This window comes from Eumetopias jubatus, unplaced genomic scaffold (assembly GCF_037043125.1).
Source record: "Eumetopias jubatus isolate StellerSeaLion01/CBP00866 unplaced genomic scaffold, mEumJub1_p1.0 scaffold_9, whole genome shotgun sequence".
Lineage (NCBI taxonomy): Eukaryota > Metazoa > Chordata > Mammalia > Carnivora > Otariidae > Eumetopias > Eumetopias jubatus.
The window spans coordinates 71977716-71995943 of NW_028274815.1; the positions used below are offsets into that span (position 1 = coordinate 71977716).

Sequence of the window (18228 nt, forward strand, 5' to 3'; positions counted from 1 at the left end):
CACATTCAGTGGTGTTAAGTACACTCATCATCACCACCCATCTCCAGAATTTCTCATCTTTCCAAACTGAAACTCCATATTGTTAAACCCTAACTCCACATTCCCCTCTTCCCCTAGCCCCTGGCAACCACCAGTCTACTTTCTTTTTCTATGAATTTGGCTACTCTAGTATCTCCTATAAGTGGAATTCTACAGTCTCTGTCCTTTTGTGTCTGGCTTATTTTACTTAAAATATGATCTTCATGTTTCATCCATGAGGTAGCATGTGTCAGAATTTCATTCCATTTTAAGGCTGAATAATACACCACATCTTACTTATCCATTCATGCATAAATAAATATTTTTAAGATAACAGCCACCCTCATGGGTATGAAGTAGTATCTCATGTGGTTTTGATTTGCATTTTCCTAATGATGGTGATGTTGAACATCCTTTCATGTACTTATTGGTATCCTTAATTTTTAAAGATGCTTTACCCTTGCCCATTGTTTATTTGCATACTCTACTGCCAATTTCACCTTCCTATTCCTTGCCAGTGTCACACAGAGGGACAGAGTGTAAGGGCACAAGCCTCTCTGACTCTGTAAATGGCTGTATTGGGACAAGTTTGTACTGCCTTTCTCTGTAGCTCTACAAAGCAGCAGGCCTCAGTTAAGGCAACTGGTCTACCTAAAAATGGCCTCCAAACTGTCCTCCCTGACTCTAGGCCACCCTCCTTGTTGCCGCAGATTGCTAGCTTCATAGAGTAGGAAGTTTCCTATTCCCATAGGAAAACACCTGAATCCTTGGGCTCCACCCTCCTTTCCCACACTCTGCTTCACTGCTTGTGATTTTCCATCACCCTCCCCAACACTCTCCCGTCTGTGTGTGCACCCCTCCTCTTACTCTAAATGGCTTCCCTGCTCCCCACCATCTGGACAAATGCTTCACAACATTAACTCCTTTTCCTCTTTCTCAGTTATCCTTTTTAAGTCCTCTAGCATTTTAAAACTCTGGACCACTATTGGCATTTATTTTCTTTATCTTTTAAGTGGATATTTTATTTATTCGTACTTAAACCTATAAACCAATCAGCCAAACTGGTACTATTATCATGATAAATGAAAACAGCAAACATCTTCCTACAAATACAAGAATACTGAACAAATTAGGAGTGTAGTAAAACAGCACAAAGGGCAGAGGAAATCAGTGAAGCACAGTATAGCTTAACCCTTCATGGTAACAAATGAGGTTATTAACAAGTTAAAGCCTCACACTCTCAGAAAATGCAAATAATCTTTCAGCACACATCTTTGTATTTTTACTTCCTATTCTTGAGGTTAGAGTCTAGAGCCTAAAAATATCCAACTTAGTATTATATCTAGTCATCTTTTATCATGTTGCCCACAGCAGCCAATGCTACTGAAACTCCTTTTATTAGACTCCAATTGTATCCCCTCATTTGACATAATAAGCATAATGAGAAACATTACTCCTCTCCCCAGTTGTGGAGCTGATTGTCCCAGGCTTGGTTATTCCAGGTGTGGGGGCACCAGGTCTGACTGTTCCAAGAACGGTTGCTCCAAATGGGGTCGTTCCAGGTCTGGTTGCTCCATATTGGATCGTTTCCAGAAGTGTTCGTCAGGTATCCCTGGTGATAGGAAGAGAAGGCTAGGTGTTCTGTAGTTGCTGAGTTGTTCTGAGTCACCCTGTTGCTATTCTCTGGCCAGTTGCTGTTCTGCTATCTCTGGTTCTGGAACCAGGTCTTAGTTGCTTAGAGCTAAGGTTCAGAATGTTGGAATGTTCTTGCATCTGGAGGAGGCTGAGGTATTTCTGTCTCTGAAATCTATCATTGAGTACACATAGCTGGGTCTGAGGGAGGACTGTTCTGTTTCTTCCGTGGGTTGTATTTTCCTTCTTCACTGTGCTCTCCTCTACAGAAGTGGGTAACAGTTTTACTCTGGGACTGGTGGAAGAATCGGGGCTGTCCTGAATAAGCAGATCCACTGAGGAAGGAAAAGGAGAGAGATGATCGTTGTGTAGGGTGTCTCAGCAGAAGACATTTGCAAGGATGCATAATGTTCTCCAGGCCCATAAATCTCAGGCATTGCACAAGAGTCCCTAGAATTGGATGCTTCGGGGCCAGGTGGGCATTGGGGCTCAGCTGAACCCACATTCATGATGCTGAGTTGTGGGTAGAGGAGGAAAAAACAAAGAGCAAGATTGGTTTTTTTTTAAAGATTTTATTTATTTATTTGAGAGAGAGAGAATGAGAGATAGAGAGCACGAGAGGGAAGAGGGTCAGAGGGAGAAGCAGACTCCCTGCTGAGCAGGGAGCCCGATGTGGGACTTGATCCCGGGACTCCAGGATCATGACCTGAGCCGAAGGCAGTCGCTTAACCAACTGAGCCACCCAGGCGCCCCAACAAAGAGCAAGATTGTAAGAAAGGTCCAGGTTTATGTATCTAGGTGGAAGACCTTAGAGAAATATGAAGATCTCCAGATGTAAGAGTATCAGAAAGATGGTCAGGGGGGTACCTGGATGGCTCAGTCAGTTAAGTGTCTGACTCTTCATCTTAGCTCAGATCTTGATCTCGAGGTTGTGAGTTCAAGTCCCATGTTGGGCTCCATGCTAGGCATGCAACCTACCTAAAAAAAAAAAAAAAAAAAAAGAGAGCATCAAAAAGATGGGATGAAGTGGGTCACCACCACAATAGCAAGAGCTAACCAGCCCAATCCGGCAAAAGGTCAGCATTTATTTTCTTTATATTGTTATTACACCATGTATTAAGACATGTGCCCTCAACTAAACTGCAAAACTTTAAGACAAGAACCATATCTCACTCAGCTTTCACACTCAGTGATGGATGGGAATACACACACATCCAGGTTAGCCCCAGATGCGCCTGCAGCACCTGGAGGGGCCTGGGGGGGGCAGTCCATCACCAGAAGGAAAGCAGTCTCATCACACTCCCGCCAACAAAGAGCATTTCTTTACTTTTCCCATTGCATTTCTTCCAGTTAGACGTTGTCTTGGATGCGTTTCCAGTTTTGCCCTCCCCCTCTGGGATGTCTTCCTCTCCTCTCCTTCCACCACTGCCCCTCCTCCAGGTACCCACACTTTCCCCTCCGCACCACTCTTGGTTCTATTACAGAGGCCCATCCTCCTGGGGGAAGCACTCCATTCCATGAGCTCAGTGGAGTCTTTGACTTGTCGTAATCTTCAGAGCAGAGCACATACAAGGCAATCTATTTTCTCTTTTATTTAAGAAAAAATTTGTAACGTTGACTGCATCCCAAAACATAACTTCAGTGCTTGTCAGGCTACCAAGTCTCTGTCTCTTTACTTTTGCTTGCCAAGAACTCCCCCTCTCCACCAATGGCACACCAAAAAAATCCTGATTTGCCACATACATAGTACATATATTTATATAGCCCTGCATTTCAAGAAAGAAGATTGTTATTCACTATATCCTTTCCAAGCCAATCCATTAGCAGGACCCAAATTTCTCCACTATTTCCCATCTTTGTCTGGATGCCTGAAAAAGCCTCCCAGCTGGTCTCCCTGCTTCTATTCTTACCCAACTACAATCTTTTCTCCACACAGCACTCAGAGTGATCTTTATTTTTTTTTTTAAGTAGGCTCAATGCAGGACTTGAACCCCCGACCCCGAGATCAAGACCCAAGTTGAGATCAAGAGTTAGACACTTACGGGGGCCTGAGTGGCTCAGTTGGTTGAGCATCTACCTTTGGCTCGGGTCATCATCCCAGGGTCCTGGGATTGGGCCCCACGTCAGGCTCCCTGCTCTGCACAAAGCCTGCTTCTCCCTTTCCCCTCTGCTCCTGCTATCTCTCTCTGCCTCTCAAATAAATAAATAAGATCTTAAAAAAAAAAAAAGAGTTGGACACTTAACTGACTTAACTGACTGAGTCACCCAGGCACCCCCAGAGTGATCTTTTAAAACATACCACTCTTCTTAAAACCCTCATGACTCCCCAGAGCACGTGGAACAAAATTCAGATTCTTTACCATGCTAATAAGCCTTTACATGATCTTGTTCCTGTGACCTCCCCATTTCATGTAACAGTTATCCATTGCTGCATAACAAAACACCCCAAAACTTGGTGACTTAAAAGAGTAATGTTTTATTATTTCTCACGATTCTGTAGGTTTTTCTGCTGGTCTCTCCTAAGACGACTCATACAGCTGCAGTCATCTTGACAGTGCAGTGGTGCACAGAGGGTCCAAATGCTCATTTGACTGTCAGGCAGTTGGCATTGGCTGTTGACTGGGCTCCTCAGTTCTTCTCCTTGTGGCCTCTTAGTAAGCGAGTAAGCTTGGTGAGCTTCTTTGCAGCACAGAAAGGTTCCAAGAGAGTGATGTGAACTCTCTTTATAACACTTACAGCTGCCTGAAACTGCTAGAGGCAAATCAGCAGCTTTTATGAAATCCACCTTGCATCCCACCTTGCAGGACTCCAAGTACCTTCTCCAGCGGGCCTCCAGGGGTGTGGTCTGTGGAGAACTAACTGCAGTATCTCTCAACATCCCCGCACTAGACAGAATAAAAACCTCCCAGATATTCTAGTCTGTGGCACTTACGTGTACATCAGGTTACATGGCAAAGGAGAATTAAGGCTGCTAATCAGCTAGCCAAAGAGAGAACCAGGGAGATGGCAGCTTGACAAGGCATCAGCCCAACACGGCTGGCTTTGCAGGTGGAGAAAGGAGGCCACAAACCAGGGAATGCAGGTGGCCTCCAGAAGCTGGAGAAAGGATATAAAAGGATTTTCCCTAGGCCTCCAAAAGGAACACAGCCCTGCCAACACATTGATTTTAATTCAGTGAGACCCCTTTCTGACTTCTGACCTCCAGAACTGTGACATAATACATTTGTGTTATTTTAAACCACTAAGTTTGGAGTAATTTGTCACACCAGGAACAGGAAATGATAACCCCCATTGCTGAGATAGGACATAATTCCTAATGCTACACCTAGCTCCTTTCTTCTACTGTGTCCTGAGGCTGTTGACCATCCGGGCTCAGAAGCATCGTCCCAGCCATATTTTTCCAAGTCCCCAGGGGCATGTTGTGTATTACCATGGCTACGCTGCGGTATTGGTGGGGTGCTAGAGCTGACTCATACTAACTTGTCAGGGCCAATGGTGAAATTTTCAGAAATTGTGCAAGCCAGCTATTAAATATAGCCATTATAAAAAAAATTAAATTATATAAACATATAATTAAATAAGTTACATTACAAAGATAAATACTTAAAACTCATCACTTCTTTATTTCACTATATTGAAGTTAACTGTTATCTGCGCTCTTGAAGTTATTTGCTTTTCTTGTATCTGTATGATGAAGTTACTATATAATGGCGTGCTATGCATAGGTTTGTAATTCTGCGTCCAGCGACATGATGTTGGTAGCTTGAAACTGGCCCTGATGGGAGTATTTACAGTTTATTCTGGGAAATAGGCAGATACTACTGATCGGGGCTCCCCCCCCCACCGCCCCGCAGCACCAGAGCCAGTTACATTTGCCACCTGTATATAGGGGCAGGTGATATCTCATTTTGGAGTGTTGCCTACGACTTCAGTGTGTTCTTTGTGAGTCTCGTAACAAAGGCCACGAACATCTGTGCAAGGCAAGTCCCAGGAACCACTGAGGCAAAATTCATCTGCAAGGCCCCTTGAGGCTTCACGGCATCTGGGTCTAATGCATCTTTGTTTTCCTGAAGGAGTGAGTGCTCAATAAATGTCAGGTGAATAAAGAGATGAATCCATGGTTTCTTTGAGGTTAAAAAGTGAAACCTAGGGGCGCCTCGGTGGCTCAAACGTCCAACTCTTGATTTTGGCTCAGATCATGATCTCAGGGTCCTGCGATCAGCCCCAACCCCCCTCCCACCCCCACCCCCACATAGGGCTCAGCGCTCAGCCATGGAGTCTGCTTGAGATTTTCTCTCTCCCTCTCCCTTTGCCCCTCCCCCACTCATGCTCTCTCTTTCTCTTTCAAATAAATAAATAAATCTTAAAAAAAAAAAAAAGTGAAACCTAACCTGAATAAGCCCCTTTGGGTTACACAATGACTAGCACTCTTATTTTCTCTGTAAATAATTATTAGGAAAATGAGTTAAATTTCATTATTAGTTCATTAAATCAATAGGAAATATTCCATAAATGATAGTAACTATTATCATTACAATTATTACTTTTTTTTAAAAGATGTATTTACTTATTTTAGAAAGAGCACGTGGACACGCACAAGTGGTGGGGGGGGCAGAGGGAGAGAGAGAGATAGAGAGAGAAAGAGAATCCTCTAACGGACTCCACACTCAGCGGGAAGCCCAACGCCGGGCTCGATCGCAGAAGCCTAAGATCATGACCTGAGCGGAAACCGAGAGTCAGCCGGATAGCCCACTGAGCTGCCCAGGTGCCCCAACAATTATTACTCTTTAGCTCACAGTCTCTCCAGGTCCATTGACATATCAGTGTTCCTCTACATTCTTTATCTTTTTCTTCAAGCAAAGTGAGGGAATTCTTATATTTGAGTAATACTTGATTGGGAGAGCTTTTCTTGTCGGAGCCTTTTTAAAAAAGTTTCTAACAATCAGTAAGCCAAACTGAAAATTTTCACTAGCAAATTAAGACAAATAGTTAAGTATTTTTCCTGCCTGTCCTCTACAACAAATGAGAGAAAGTTGTGAGAGTTTCCTTTTTGCAGAAGAATCTCATGTGATATAAGTGGAGGGTTGATAGAATTTTTAAAAAATCAACATTTTGCCATTCCTAACAAAAATTCAAGGCAAAGATCATTTGAAACCATTAGAAGAAGTTTGCTGGGGGAAGTTTACACTGGGGTGATCAGGCTGCCACCCCCTGGATCTACTGATCAGTCTCAGTGTCTGAATTAAGAGTGAGGTTACTTAGGTGTCACTTAGGGACCTCCCAATGAGAGTAGGGCGGAGTCCACAACATCACTTCTGAAGCATTCTTGCCCAAGCATTTAAACTGAATCACACCCAGGTTTTAAATCAGACTTCTAGTTTATAGGCAACCCAGGGGTGAGAGGGACAAGTTAAGTGACACCTCAGGGAAGCTGTTGGCCACATGCAGAATGCAGACTACCAGACAACTGGAAAGTGGTAGAGGTGTGCTCAGGAGAAGAGACGCAGGGATTTCTCACAAAGTTAGACATACACATTCGGTGACAAGTTATTCTACTCCAGGGTATTTACCCAAGAGAAATGAAAACGTATGTCCACAAAAAGATTCATACAAAAATATTCATAGCAGCTTTTTCCCCAGTAGCCCGGATTGGAAACTATCCCGATGTCCAGCAACAGGAATATGCACAAGCAGACTGTGGTACATGCAGATGATGGGATATAACTCACAATAAAAGGAACATGCAACAACAGGGATGAACCCCCAAAATACTATGTTGAGGGCAAGTAGCTACATAAAACAAGGAACAGGCAAAACTCATCCATGGTGAGAGAAGTCAGAGCAGTGGCTGGGGTGGGGGCAAAGGGAGAGTTGTCTGTGAAGGCACAGGAGGGAACTTTCTGAGGTGAGGGAAACGTTCTCTATCTTGATAAGGATGTGGGCTACCAGGTGTATGCATTTATCCAAACTCTTGGAACTGTATGCTTAATGCCTGTGCATTTCCCTCTGTATAAGGAGAAGTTAATTAAGAGGGAAGGAGGGAGGGAGACTGAGAGAGGGAGAGACAGAGAGGCAGAGAGAGAACCAAACAACGAAATGCAATGCGTGGACTTCTTGGATTCACAAACTATTGCAAAAGGACAGTTTTATATTCAAAGGAAATTGGAATGTAGACTCTATGGGTATGTAGATGACTCCAAGGGATTATGAATTTTTAGATGTAAAAATGGTACGTGGTTATGTAAGAAAATGCCCACTTTTTAGAAATGCATACTGAAATATTTAGGGTCAGGTAATAAGATGTCTGGGCTATAATATTTAAGGGGAAAAGCAACTAAAAACATTTAATGGGATATAAAATTGAGCATGACAAAATCTTGATAGCTTTGAAACCTGGGTAGTGACTATATGTTCTATTTTTTGGTATGTTTGAATTTTTTGTACTAAAAAATTGAACTGTTCTAAGTCAACAGAGAATATAATACCCACAATGTAAAAGCAGAAAGTATGTGGAAGCTCTCAAAATTATATTCTCTTTTCTTATCAGACCAGAGATCAATTTCCCTCTTTTCTGCCTTCGCAGATTTTTTGCTTTGATTAAAATTCACACCTTCCAAGTTCACAAGTATGAATAGATTATATTAATCACATTTATTTCATATTTCAATCAATAAATAGTTACTGAGAAATAACAGTACTATGCCCTACTGAGAACGTTCCAAAAGCAGCACCCACGCCCAGTTATTCTCCTACCCAGGGAAAGAGACACTTGGTGGAAGGATTCTTCCTGCCTGGCATAATCGCGTGTCACCACCAGGGGGCGCGTCCTCACCGAATTTGCTTTAGGAAAGATAACATCAGATCGACAGTCTGAGGAGCTGGTTACCAGTCTCCCGGCGCGCCCATGACCAGTGTTTTGTAATTGTTTAGGCATGTCTCTGGTGACCTCATCCCACTACATTGAGTCTTTTTGAGGAAACAATTAGCCTGTTTGAACAGAACAGGTAAGGCAAATTAGTAACTGGAAAATTACTAAGTCGTTCTACAGGACATGTTGGGACATCCTGTACTCCTCGAGGCTTAGAGTTAGGGTGTGGACCCTGCTTCCTCACCTGATGGCTGGGAAAGGAGACAAGTCCCCCTTCTCCCCACAGGGCAGCCGCTCTGCTGTCCTGGGGAGGCTGGGCAGGCAGACCAGAAGTGGAGCTGCCTTTGTGGACAGGGGGCTTCACTGGGACAGACAAGCCTTCCTCCCCACCCCTCCCTGGCTCCGGCTCTGAGGCCACTGACACGCAGCCTTCAGAAGCTCTGTGTGGCGAAGACCCCAGGCTGGGAACTGCCCTAAACTGCCATGTGCTCTAGAAACTCTGGGAGCCGATTCTCCTGGGCTCTCAGTTCTGTGTGGCCCTTTGCTGAGAGACCAGTGGGTTCTAGGCCACTTCACTTATATTTGGAATCTAAACAACAGACAAAAAACAAAACCCCAAACTCATAGAAAAAGAGATCAGATCTGTGGTTAACCCAGGAGGGGGACGAGAGGGTGGTATTTGGAGGAGGTAGTCAAAAGGCACAAACTTGTAGTCATAAGATAAGTAAGTACCTAGGATACAATGTGTGACTTGATGATTATAGCGGACACTGTTGTGTATGTTTGACAGTTATTGAGAGAGTCAATCCTAAGAGTTCTCATCACAAGAAAAAAACATTCAAACCTTTTTTATTTTGTATCTATATGAGATGATGCATTTTAACTAATTGTGGTGATCATTTCATAGTATATGTAAGTCAAGTCATTATGCTGCACATCTTAAACTCACAGCTGTGTATCAAGTATATTTCAATAAAACTGAAAGAAAACGAAAAAGAAGACCCCAGGAAAGTGGCACCAAAGTGAAGAACCTTCCTGAAGCCCCCAGATCACACCACAGAGGCAGCTGTCTTCTCTCCCTGTACTTAAAGCTGACCCTAGCCTGGGATCAAAGATCAGAGGTTTGAAAGGTGAGAGAAACGGCCGAGGAGAGGGAGGGTGTGAAGAGCGTAATAGAAAGAAATAATAACCAGTTTGCTCAGAGCTCAGAAGAGAGAAGACTCCCTTCTGCCCCCCACACTCAGGGCTGCTTCTCTCTCCGCAATCGCCCCCCATCCTTCCTTGCCTCAGGCCTTCCCAGCAGCACCATTGCAAGGGGGCCTCCAGATGAGAAGATGAATCCGTGTGAGAATTATACTCTGCTTACCGTTCATGTGTACATTCATGGGTTCACTTAACAGCTAGCAATGGGGGCCGTGTGTAGATACAGGTATTGGGGGTGCCTTTGAAGAGCCCACAGACAGCCATCCGGTGGGGGAGGTGGTCATAAGAAAATCGTCATGACACCACGGAAGAACTTCAGGAGCTGCAGGTGGCACATAGAAGACAAGAATCGGGACCTTTTGTGGATGGAGAGGAGGAAAGCACCAGGTTTCAGGAAGGTTTGTTACAGAGGAGGTAGGCATTTGGAGATTCAGTCAGCCAGCCTGCTAAGAAATGCTTACAGAGTGCCTTCTGGGTGCCAGGTCCTGGATCCCATCAGTGAAGAAAACAGTCCAAAATCCCTGCCCTCACCGAGACGGCATTCTATTGGGGGGTGGGGCAGGGAGCGGTGCAGAGGGAGACACAGACTGTAAATAATAAACATGAGCAACAAGTCAATTCTATAGTAGTTAGAATGCTGTGGGGGAAACAGAACAGCTAAGGTGGGCGGTAGAATTCATGGTGAAGAAGTCAGGGAAGCCTCCTTGAGGAGGTGACATCTGAGCAAGGACTTCTAGAAAGAGAAGGAATACTCAGCCCCTAGAGTGCTGGCATGTGTGAGGAAGGGCAGGGGGGCCAGTGGGGCCGGAGCAAAGGGGAAGGAGGAGACAAGGTCAGATTGCAGAGGCTTTGCAAGCAGTCAGGACAAGTTTGGCTCTTAACCCTGAGAGAAATGGGTCACCATTGGAGCAGTGGTGTGCTGGCAGATTGGGTCTCAAAAACAAACAAACAAACAAAAAAGCAAAACAAAACTTGGTTTTTTAGCATTTGCCAATTTCTGTGGTGTAAATACTCCCACCATAGCCAGTTTCAAGCTACCGACGTGACACCACTGAGCAGGGAGGGCATGTGTGGGAATGCCTCTCCATGGCTGGGACAAGCCATTGCACCCACTCTTGCTTTGGGCGGTTTGGAGCAGAGGTATGACATGGTCTGACACGTGTTTTAAGAAGGTCACTCTAGCTGCTGTGTTGACAGCAGGCTATGGGTGGGTGGCAGGGCAAGGACAGACAGGAGCCAAGGGGCCATTCAGGAAGTTAGCGTCATGATCAAGGTGAGGGCGGTCTCAGAGATTAGCGTTAGTGGAGACAGCAAGTCCTAGACAGATTCGGAGAGTATTCTGAAGTAGATTTATTGAAATCCACCTGGATTTCTTGGCAGACTGGATAGGAGGTGTGAGAGAGAGAGAAAGCAATTAAGGATGGCTCTGAGGTTGAGTGGAAGACTGGGGGGAGGGGGGTGGAATGTGAGGAAAGGCATTTCCAGGCATAGGGACAGAGAAGTATGTGATTAGGTTCATAACTGAAAAATAAGTAGAGAAGCTGGAGCCGGTGAGACCAGTTAGGAAGCTGTATCACGGGTCCAGGAGAGACAGCGAGAGTCTCGTCCGGACGGTAGTGGTGAAGCTAGAGAGAAGAGGTAGAGGTGAGTCTGAGGGTCATGGCACCGGTTCCAAAGCCAACCTTGAATGTACATGGAGCACAGAACACAGTGGGCACTCTGTCCATGTTTGTTCAATAATTAATCAGCTACTTGATGTGAATCTTATCCTTCAAATCTCCTCCCATCCCCCCACTTATCTCCCAAGTTAAATGTCGCTTCCAAAGGACAAATACATTCATTATACAAAAATATGGTTCAAACGCTCATGCCCCTGTGAAGGATCTGGAAGTGTTCTCACTCCCAGTCTAGGGGGTGTTTGCATGGGTGTACCCATAGAAAGGTTCTTCAAGCTATACAATGCACATTTGTGCACCTCCCTTGATGTAGGAATATACCTATTGACTGGCCATACTGATTCACTTTACCATGTAAATGACAGAGCACAGAGCCCTCCCTTAGACTGAGCCCCCATTTCCAGGCGGGAGAAGAAGCCATTAGTATTGGGCTAGGACAGAGGAAAGGGGAGTAGACAGAACACAACAACCTGTAAACTTGACCCACTAGTTTGCTGCTGAAAATCCACATGGCTGGGATTATGTGTAACATCCAAACCTTTCAACTGAAATTAACACCTTAAAGTGTATGTGATAAGGGCAGAAGGAACCGCTGTTGGTGGCTGGCCCACAACACAAGCCTCACGGAGCCCTAATTTGTCTCTTACCAAAGTGATGCAGAACCATCCCCAAGACACCATTTTTTATAACACCATAAATCGCTGTCATCAACCTCATGGTCCACCTCACCCAGAGAAATCAGACCTTTTTTTTTCCTTCACATTGATCCCTGCCCCATGAGTGGCTTCTCTTCTCCTCCAAGGCCAGGGCACATGCGTACCTCTTCCACAAAGGCTTTCTGCACAGCACTTGTAGTCACAAACCCATAAACTGTTCCAGATGGATCATGAAATCCAAACCCCACCTACACTGCAAAATCCAGCTGTTACTTACTCAAGTGCCATCTTGGATTGTTGTTCATACTTGCAAGGTTCATGTCCCCAGTTAGCCTGGGAGTGTGGATTCAGGAGCTGACCTAGCCGGGGCTGGATTCTCGGGGGCACTAAGGGATAGTTACTCATCTCTGATAATGACCCACACCCAAAAAAGCAAAAAATAGATGACTACCTCTCGTGTTCACACATCTCCACCAGTTGGACTGTATAAAAGAACCAGAAGAGAGAACGTGTGTGCACATACACACTCATGTGCGTGGGTATAGCTGTGTCTGTTTTGAAGGTAGAAACATATTAATAACTATCATTTACTAGATGCCTATTGGGCACCAATAATTTGATATTCTCATTGAATCCTCACAACAGCCCAGTGAGGAAAATGTTATTTTGGATTCTCTGATTAATAAATCTGTTACAGGCTAGTTGTGGGAATGACATGAGATTTTGATTCATTTTCTCTTTGATGATTTTTACAACTAGGCCATATTTTTTACACTTAACCAGTTTTTTTTTTTTTAAGATTTTATTTATTTGAGAGAGAGAGAGAGAGAGAGAGCATGAGGGGGGAAGGGTCAGAGGGAGAAGCAGACTCTCTGCTGAGCAGGGAGCCCAATGCGAGACTCGATCCTGGGACTCCAGGATCATGACCTGAGCCGAAGTCAGTCGCTTAACCAGCTGAGCCACCCAGGTGCCCTTAACCACTTTTTTTTTTTTAAGTTTTATTTATTTAAGTAATCTCTATACCCAACATGGGGCTAGAACTCACAACCCCAAGATCAAGAGTCGCATGATCTTCCAACTGAGCCGGCCAGGAGCCCCTACACTTTATCACTTCTATGAGATTACACTGTCTGTAATCCAAACTAAGTTATGTGTGATGACCAAGCGTAATAAGAAAAATACTAATGCATTTCTGCATTTAAACACTTTTAATGAATAGTAATATTCATGAATAACTCTAGGCCAAATGATTTTACTAAAAGTTTATGACTTTATAAAATCATTTGGCCACTTGTCTAATTGTTAGATCATGAAAAATAAAATTTGAGCAAAAAGCAAAATAATAAAAATAATAATGTCTGTTACAAATGGGTATTCAGGATGCTTCGGTAACATGTCCTCAACTTCTCCTCAAGAATAGAAATTATTGGGGCACCTGGGTGGCTCAGTCGTTAAGCACCTACCTTCGGCTCAGGTCATGGTCCCAGGGTCCTGGGATCGAGCCCCGCATCGGGCTCCCTGCTCAGCGGGAAGCCTGCTTCTCCCTCTCCCACTCCCCCTGCTTGTGTTCCCTCTCTCGTTGTGTCTCTCTGTCAAATAAATAAATAAAATCTTTTAAGAAAGAAAAGAATAGAAATTATTAAATGCCTCAGTTGCTGCACTGATACTCAGGGAAGTAAAGAGACTCACCCAGGGTCACACAAGCACGGTCTCTTGACTCCCTTTGTCTACCACTGTGGGACAGAAAAAGGCATGCAAGAAATACAGCGGTCTCTGCCCTCCGTGTGGGAGTGAGCTGGGCCGGGCTCCTTGCTGCTCAGGTTGGAAATCCCCAGGAAACACAGTCATCCGGCCCCAGCGCAAAGCCAGGAGCAAAATGAGGAGGAATCTTTCAAAAGGAAATGCTATTCTAGAGTTCACAGTGGGGGTATTGCTGACTGACCCTCACTTCCTTTCCGGACTTGAGCACATTTCATAACAAAGGGTTTTCTAAGAATGAAGATTCCAAAAAGTAGCTAGAAAAGAAGCCCGACCGTCACGGGATGGTCATCAGGTGAATACCTCACTTACCACATCCTTAGAAAGAATGACGCTTCCGCCAGGGTTTGGTTTCCGTTGTCCTGGCAACAGCCCTCTCTAACCAGTATCTATCGGGGCACCTCGGAGAGAAGACCCGCCAAGGGCTGGGTCAGGAGGTTAGACCAAGATACCTCCCAGCGGGAAGTAAAAGTGGGTTGAGATGTATCTGGAAAGAAGGTAAAGATTTAACCCCACCCCCACCCCCACCGCACCGCAAGGACTATCTGTTTCACACCCCTCCCAAATTCCTGTGGGCGGGCGTGGGGGGGGGGGAGGAGAGGGTGGAGGAGGGGCGTGCCCCGGTGTCAAGGAAGCAGGCATGGCCCCCCTCCGTCCGCCCCCCGCCCCCCGCCCGGCACAGTCGGCACAGTTCTACCCACAGAGGAGGCATTGAGGCCACATCTGGGGATCACATGGAATGGAGTGACGGGATTTTACGAGGGATTTTTATTTCCTTGGTTGTTTTACAGATGAGGAAACAGACAGAGGTTAAATCACTTGCCCAAAGTCACAAAGCAGCCGGAGCTCAGTCCTAGAGCTCCTGACTGTCCTCTGCTCTAGCGATCTTCCCAGGAAGACCCCATTCACCCGCCAGTTTGCACGGGGCTCTCTGTCCCCCTGCTTTGCCTGGGCCAAGCTCCATAGGAGACACTGCCGCTTTGTGTCGCCCTCCTTGGCACAAGATGAAATCAGGTGGTCCCCATTCTTCCTGTTCCACTCGGCCAAATCTAACTGCACACACTTCCTGTGCACAAAGCCAGCTCGCCAATTATCTGCTCCAATTCAGGAGTGTGAGATGTGGTTAATTCCGTCACTTGGGGGTGGGGGTGACTTAGGCGAGCGAGCGGTGGGCTGGCCCTGCCGGCCGCAGGTCCGCTCGGTGGTCTTGGCCGTGCGGTTTTCCCTGGCACTCTTTCACTACCCCCAGATGGCCGCTGTGGTTTCTTTACTTCCCCTCGCTCTCCTTTCTCAGTCCCCGGAGTCCCAGAACTGTGTCGTGCTCTCCCTCCCCCTCTGTCAACACAGAGTTCTGTCCTAATTCTGTGTCCTCTGAAAAACTAATGTGGACAGAGTTGTCGGTGGTGGATCATGGATTAACACTCAACCCGCTCAGAGATAATTAGCTCTCAAATGGCATTGCATATGATGCAGCTTCTGTACTTCTGCCGAAAGCCAGGCTTGCCACAGACAAATGTAAAAAAAAAATATATATATATATATATGCCTTTTTTGCTTGACGTGCAGACCCCCAACACTCAGCTCTCTGCTGCCAGTCCTTTCTGCCTCTTCACACTAAAGTGAAGAAGCAGATGGAGGCTGAGTGTGCATTGAGTCTCATCAGTTAGGACGCCAGGCACTGTCAAGACCAATGCCCTCCTCCCCGCTTAATAGAACACACTTTATGCTCCTGACTTGAAATGTATAGATAATATAACCTACCTGTACGTACCTTCTCAAAAATAAAATCATAATGCCTTGACTGGGAAGATTCAAAGAAGAAATAAAAGGGTGGTAATTTGTAATAAAGTAATACATACTTCAGCATGAAAATGCTTGGGCCCAACAATAATAGAAGATAAAACAAAAGAGCGGGTGCTGTAATCACTCACATTCACCATGAATGGGACAACTATAAACTTAGATCAATATAGTGTGTAACACTGCATACAACTAGTGTTGCCATTGGTGATATAATTTTGCAAATAGTGAACAAATCTTTGTAAAGTTCCAAAAAAGAGTACAAAAATTTTTTTTTACCTATCCATTTGAGACAGAGAGAGAGAGAGAAAACACAAGCCAGGGGAGGGGTAGGAGGAGAGGGAGAAGCAGACTCCCCACTGAGCAGGAAGCCCGACTCAGGGCTCAGTCCCAGGACCCCGAGATCATGACCTGAGCTGAAGGCAGACGCTTAACCAACTGAGTCACCCAGGTGCCCCCCAAATTTTTGTTTTACATGGCAGTCACATTCCTGGAAAATTAGGTGTGTCTGAAACCATGCAAAAAATATATTTTATTTATTTGTAAAATATAATTATGTTTAAGGCACAGGTAATTATAAACATTTTGTTGTTGTTTTAGATCTATATGAATATCTGGGACAAGACATCTCAGACTCTTGTCAACTAAATACAAGTAGTACCATATATTGTGACAACAAAAAACATACCTCCCTCCCCTCCCCCCCCCCGCCAAAATTTGCAAAATGCTCCAAGGGGATACTACTGGGCCCTTCACGCCATAGAAAGTTATTCCATTAGCACTTACCTTTAGCCTCTACTGACAGAGTCCTCAAGTGACAGTAGTTAAACAAATAGGGGTTTGTTTCTCTCTCAAGTGAAATAAAGCTGAAAGCAAGCAGTGTTGGGCTGGTCTGTTCAAGTCTCCTATCCTTTCTGCTTTAACATCCCTAGTATTGATTTTCTTTTTTTTTTTTTAAAGATTTTATTTATTTATTTGACAAAGACAGAGACAGCGAGAGCAGGAACACAAGCAGGGGGAGTGGGAGAGGGAGAAGCAGGCCTCCCGCGGAGCAGGGAGCCCAATGTGGGACTCGATCCCAGGACCCTGAGACCATGACCTGAGCCGAAGGCAGACCCTTAACGACTGAGCCACCCAGGTGCCCCCCTAGTATTGATTTTCAACCTCAAGTTCATGGCTGCAAAATGGCTGCTGGAGCTCCAGCTATTGTGTCTGTGATCTGGGTATGAAGAAGAAAGAAGAGAGAAAGTCAGGAAGATGGATAAAGCTCCTTTAGGAATGTTTCTGGAAGTCCCACCCAACAGCTCCCTTTATATCTGTCCTCAAAGCAGGCCTGGAAATGTAACTTTTTAGTTAAGTGCTTTGCTGTCTCTAATAATAATATTGGGTTCTATAGTAAAGAAGCAGGAGGGAATAGACATTGGGTGGGCAGACAGCCATTCCTGCCATATTGTTTCTCTCACCCACTGACAATATCCAGGGAAACTGCCAAAACCCCAAATGCAGATTCAACACACAGATCCTAAGAGGGGTATTCAACCTTTTGAGTTCTTTGGCTCAGGGTCTCAAACTTCTAACGGCTTCCATTTTTGTCCGTTTCACCCGAGGAAGCACAGTGAAGCCTCATTACAACGATCAAAACCCAAAATCTGCTGGAGCTTCTAGTGTGAGAGCTCAAGATGACACTGGTTTAGTTTATCACATTTGATATTAGTCATTCGAGCGTATGTATGTGTGCTTGCTTTCCAGAGTCGGTGCCAACCCCTCTAGAATTTTCCTAGAAGAGTTTTGTTCAGTCTTACAAACATGTAGTGCATCAACTGCCTGTCTCCTGCTGCATGCCAGGGATGCAAGATGAAGCCAACAAAGGCTCTTCCGTGGAGAGCTGGCAGCCTGGGCCTGGGGGGCGGTGGGAGGGGACCGAGGGATGGCAGTGACAGGCCACTGCACTCCAAAGTGGTCAGTGCACTGCCATACTTAGTAGGTGCTCAATAAATAGTGGCGTTTTGACCTGTCATCTTCTTCGTGATGCTTGGGAGACGAATCTGCTCTTCCAAGCTGAGGCTTCCTGGGTTGAGGAGTTACTCACCACATTTCTACTGCCAAATGCTCTGTTTTTCCTTCCATTTCACTCAGTCAACTATGCCCTAGAATAAGTTCCTGAAATATGTTTTTATTTTCAACCTTGCAGAAACCCTTCTTGTGTTGAAGCCATGCCAAAACTCTTGGAACTGGGAAATATCCAGAGATATGCAAAGTTTAAAAAAAAAAAATCTCTGTACTTGGAAATTCCTAGTTCTTCCTTAGCCTCAAAATCCCTCCAGAGGGCAATGTGGCAAGAATTTTCAAAGTTTTAATGAAACGTTTATACCCTTTGACCCTGCGGTTCCTCTTCTAAGAATTTATACCAAGAAAAGAATTAAGGATATACACAAAGATACAAAACAAGGATATTTTTAGAGACTGGTTTATAACCATGAAAGCACCTAGATGTGGCTGTTTGCAATGTTTACTAATCAATAATAAAAGATCAGTGACTGTAGTACATTCCATACAACAACACTGCATTCACTTGAAATTATTCATTTAACAATTATGTATTGATTACTTGCTATAT

General features: G+C 44.9%; 1 pseudogene; it reads right to left on the minus strand.

The window, feature by feature from the left end:
- Window positions 1-1272: 1272 nt before the first annotated feature.
- LOC114209805 (homeobox protein NANOG-like) lies at window positions 1273-2159 on the minus strand (annotated as a pseudogene).
- Between the last annotated feature and the right edge of the window lie 16069 nt (window positions 2160-18228).